A 5,485-nucleotide genomic window follows, 5' to 3' on the forward strand; every position below is an offset into this window, starting at 1 on the left:
ATCGCAGGGCTGACACAGAGACAAACATCCATTCACACTCACATTCACACCTACGGTCAATTTAGAGTCACCAGTTAACCTAACCTGCATGTCTTTGGACTGTGGGGGAAACCGGAGCACCCGGAGGAAACCCACGCGGACACGGGGAGAACATGCAAACTCCACACAGAAAGGCCCCCGTCAGCCACTGGGCTCAAACCCAGAACCTTCTTGCTGTGAGGTGACAGTGCTAACCAACTACACCACCTACCTACATACATCTATCTATCTATCTATCTATCTATCTATCTATCTATCTATCTATCTATCTATCTATCTATCTATCTACATACATACATTAATTTATCCATCTATCTACAACCCCAATTCCAAAAAAGTTGGCATGCTGTGCAAACTGTAAAGAAAAACAGAATGCAATAATTTGCAAATCATGGAAGCCCTATATTTCATTGAAAATAGTAAAAAGATAACATAGCAAATGTTGAAGCTGAGAAATTTTATTGTTTTTTGAAAAATATATGCTCATTTTGAATTTGATCTCAGCAACAAGCTTTAAAAAAGTTGGGACAGGGGCATGTTTACTACTGTGTTTCATCACCTCTACTTTTAACAACACTCTGTAAACGTTTGGGAACTGAGGAGACCAATTGCTGTAGTTTTGAAAGAGAAATGTTGTCCAGTTCTTGCCTGATATACAATTTCAGTTGCTCAACAGTTTGGGGTCTCCTTTGTTGTATTTTGCACTTCATAATGTGCCAAATGTCTTAAATGGGAGACAGGTCTGGATTGCAGGCAGGCCATTTTAGCACCCTGACTCTTTTACTATGGAGCCATGCGGTTTTAATATGTGCAGAAAGCAGTTTGGCATTGCCTTGCTAAAAGAAGGAAGGCCTTCCTTGAAAAACATTTTGTCTGGATGGCAGCATATTGTTCTGAAACGTGTATATATCATTCAGCATTAATGATGCTTTCCCAGATGTACAAGCTACCTATGGCATGTGCACTAATGCACCTTCATACCATCACAGATGCTGCTTTTGAACTGTACACTGATAACAAGCCGGATAGTCCCTGTCCTCTTTAGCCTGGAGGACGTGGTGTCCATGATTTCTAAATAGAATTTCTACTTTTGATTCATCAGACCTTGGGACAATTTTCCACTTCGCCTCAGTCCGTCATAAAAGAGCTTGGGTCAAGAGAAGGGGGCAGTATTTCTGGACATTGTTTATATCTGGTTTTAACTTGCATTTGTGGATGCAGTAATGAACTGTTTTCACAGACGATGGTTTCCTCAAGCATTCCTGACCCCATGCAGTGATTTCCAATGCAGACATGTGTCTGCTTTTAATGCAGTGTCTCCTGAGGGCCTCAAGATCACAGGCATCCAATGTCAGTTTTCAGCCTTGACTCTTGTCTATAGAGATTTCTCCAGATTCTCTGAATCTTTTCATGATATTATGTACCATAGATGATGTGATCCCCAAATTCTTTGCAATTTTACATTGAGGAACATTATTCTTAAATTATTGCACTGTTTGCCCATGCAGTTTTTCACTGAGTGGTGAACCCATCCCCATCTTTACTTTTGAGAGATTCAGCCTCTCTGGGATGTTCTTCCCCAATCATGTTACTGACCTGTTGCCAATTAACCAAATTATTATTATTTTTTATCATTACACAACTTTTTCAGTCTTTTGTTGCCCCGTCCCAACTTTTTTGAAATGTGTTGCTGATATCAATATGAGCATATATTTTTCAAAAAACAATGAAATTTCTCAGTTTCAATATTTGATATGTTGTCTTTGTACTATTTTCAATGAAATATAGGGTTTCCATGATTTGTAAATCGTCATATTCTGTATTTATTTATGTTTTACACAGTGTTCCAACTTTTTTGGAATTGGGGTTGTATATACATCTATCTATCTACATACACATATTAATCTATCTATAGATATCTATCTACATACATTAATTTATCCATCTATCTACATACATACATTATCTGTAGCCGCTTATCCTGTTCGACAGAGCCTATCCCAACTGGCTATGGGCGAGAGGCGGGATGCACCGTGGACAAGTCACTAGGCTGACACATAGACAACCACTCAAACTCATGGTCAATTTGGAGCCACCAACTAGCCTAACCTGCATGCTTTTGGACTGTGGGGGAAACCGGAGCACCCAGAGGAAACCCATGCAGACACAGGGAGAACATGCAAATTCCACACAGAAAGGCCCTCGCCGGACGCTGGGCTCGAACCCAGGACCTTCTTGCTATGAGGTGACAGTGCTAACCACTACACCACCGTGCCGCCCCACATACCGACATAGATAGATAGATCTATCTATCTATCTACATACATACATACATAAATCTATGTATGTATGTAGATAGATAGATCTACAACCCCAATTCCAAAATTGTTGGGACGCTGTGTAAACTGTAAATTAAAACAGAATGCAATAATTTGCAAATCATGAAAACCCTATAGTTCATTGAAAATAGTACAAAGACAACATATCAAGTGTTGAAACTGAGAAATTTTATTGTTTTTTGAAAAATATATGCTCATTTTGAATTTGATGTCAGCAACACATTTCAGAAAAGTTGGGACAGGGGCATGTTTACCACTTTGTTGCATCACCTCTACTTTTAACAACACTGTAAATGTTTGGGAACTGAGGAGACCAATTGCTGTAGATCTGAAAGAGAAATGTTGTCCCATTCTTTGCTGATATACAATTTCAGCTGCTCAACAGTTCGGGGTCTCCTTTGTTGTATTTTGCACTTCATAATGCGCCAAATGTTTTAACTGGGAGACAGGTCTGGACTGCAGCAGGCCAGTTTAGCACCCAGACTCTTTTACTATGGAGCCATGCAGTTGTAATATGTGCAGAAAGCAGTTTGTTGTTATCTTGCTGAAAGAAGGAAGGCCTTCCCTGAAAAAGAATTAGTCTGGATGGCAGCATATTTCTCTGAAACATGTATATATCATTCAGCATTAATGAAGCCTTCCCAGATGTACAAGCTACCCATCTCATGTGCACTAATGCCCCCTCATACCATCACAGATGCTGCTTTTGAACTGTGCACTGATAACAAGCTGGATGGTCCCTCTCCTCTTTAGCCTGGAGGACGTGGTGTCCGTGATTTGTAAAAAGAATTTCTACTTTTGATTCGTCAGACCTCGGGACAATTTTCCACTTCGCCTCAGTCCGTCATAATAGAGCTGGGGCCCAGAGAAGGGGGCGGTGTTTCTGGATATTGTTTATATCTGGTTTTAACTTGCATTTGTGGATGCTGTAATGAAGTGTTTTCACAGACGATGGTTTTCTGTAGTGTTCCTGAGCCCATACAGTGATTTCCACTACAGACATGTGTCTGCTTTTAATGCAGTGTCTCCTGAGGGCCTGAAGATCACAGGCATCCAGTGTCAGTTTTCAGTCTTGTCTCTTGCATACAGAGATTTCTCCAGATTCTCTGAATCTTTTAATGATATTATGGACCATAGATGATGTGATCCACAAATTTTTTGTGGTTTAACATTGAGGAACGTTATTCTTAAATTGTTGCGCTGTTTGCCCATGCAGTCTTTCACAGAGCAGTGAACCCCTCCCCATCTTTACTTCTGAGAGACTCCGCCTCTCTGGGATGCTCTTTTTATACCCAATCATCTTACTGACCTGTTGCCAATTAACCAAATTATTATTAGTATTTTTTACCATTATGCAACTTTTTCAGTCTTTTGTTGCCCCGTCGCGGCACGGTGGTGTAGTGGTTAGCGCTGTCGCCTCACAGCAAGAAGGTCCTGGGTTCGAGCCCCGGGGCCGGCGAGGGCCTTTCTGTGTGGAGTTTGCATGTTCTCCCCGTGTCCGCGTGGGTTTCCTCCGGGTGCTCCGGTTTCCCCCACAGTCCAAAGACATGCAGGTTAGGTTAACCGGTGACTCTAAATTGAGCGTAGGTGTGAATGTGAGTGTGAATGGTTGTCTGTGTCTATGTGTCAGCCCTGTGATGACCTGGCGACTTGTCCAGGGTGTACCCCGCCTTTCGCCCGTAGTCAGCTGGGATAGGCTCCAGCTTGCCTGCGACCCTGTAGAAGGATAAAGCGGCTAGAGATAATGTGATGTGATGTGTGATGTTGCCCCGTCCCAACTTTTTTGAAACTTGTTGCTGATATCAAATTCAAAATGAGCATATATTAAAAAAAAAAACTATAACATTTCTCAGTTTCAACATTTGATATGTTGTCTTTGTACTATTTTCAAAGAAATATAGAGTTTCCATGATTTGTAGATTATCTCATTCTGTTTTTATTCATGCTTTACACAGCGTCCCGACTTTTTTGGAATTGGGGTTCTATCTATCTATCTATCTATCTATCTATCTATCTATCTATCTATCTATCTATCTATATTAATTTATCCATCTACATACATACATCTATCTTTCTATCTACATACATAAATAGATTTATGTATGTATGTATGTATGTATGTATGTATATAGATAGATAGATAGATAGATAGATAGATAGATAGATAGATCTACATCTATCTATCTATTTATCTATCTACATACATTAATTTATTCATCCACATACATACATAAATACATACATAAATCTATCTATCTATCTATCTATCTATCTATCTATCTATCTATCTATCTATCTATCTATCTATCTATCTATCTGTCTGTCTGTCTATCCAGATAGATAGATAGATAGATAGATAGATAGATAGATAGATAGATAGATAGATAGATCTATCTACATACATAAATCTATCTATATACATTAAATTTATCCATCTATCTACATACATAGATACATAGATTTATGTAGATAGATAGATAGATAGATAGATAGATAGATTTATGTATGTAGATAGATAGATAGATAGATAGATAGATAGATAGATAGATAGATAGATAGAGATGAATCTATGTATGTAGATAGATGTATAAATTAATGTAGATAGATAGATAGATAGATAGATAGATAGATAGATAGATAGATAGATAGATAGATAATGAATCTATGTATGTAGATAGATGTATAAATTAATGTAGATATCTATCTATCTATCTATCTATCTATCTATCTATCTATCTATCTATCTATCTATCTACATTAATTTATACATCTATCTACATACATAGATACATAGATAGATTTATGTAGATAGATAGATAGATAGATAGATAGATAGATAGATAGATAGATAGAGATGAATCTATGTATGTAGATAGATGTATAAATTAATGTAGATATCTATCTATCTATCTATCTATCTATCTATCTATCTATCTATCTATCTATATTAATTTATACATCTATCTACATACATAAATTCATATCTATATTTATTTATTTATCTCCCCACTTTGTATTTATTTGCTCTTTGCGCCTTTAGTGGCGTAAACCTGTAGCTGCGTCCTGACGTCACTGACCTCTGAGAAGCGTCTCGTGCTGACGTCGTG

Source organism: Neoarius graeffei, chromosome 27 (genome assembly GCF_027579695.1).
Source record: "Neoarius graeffei isolate fNeoGra1 chromosome 27, fNeoGra1.pri, whole genome shotgun sequence".
NCBI classification, from domain to species: domain Eukaryota; kingdom Metazoa; phylum Chordata; class Actinopteri; order Siluriformes; family Ariidae; genus Neoarius; species Neoarius graeffei.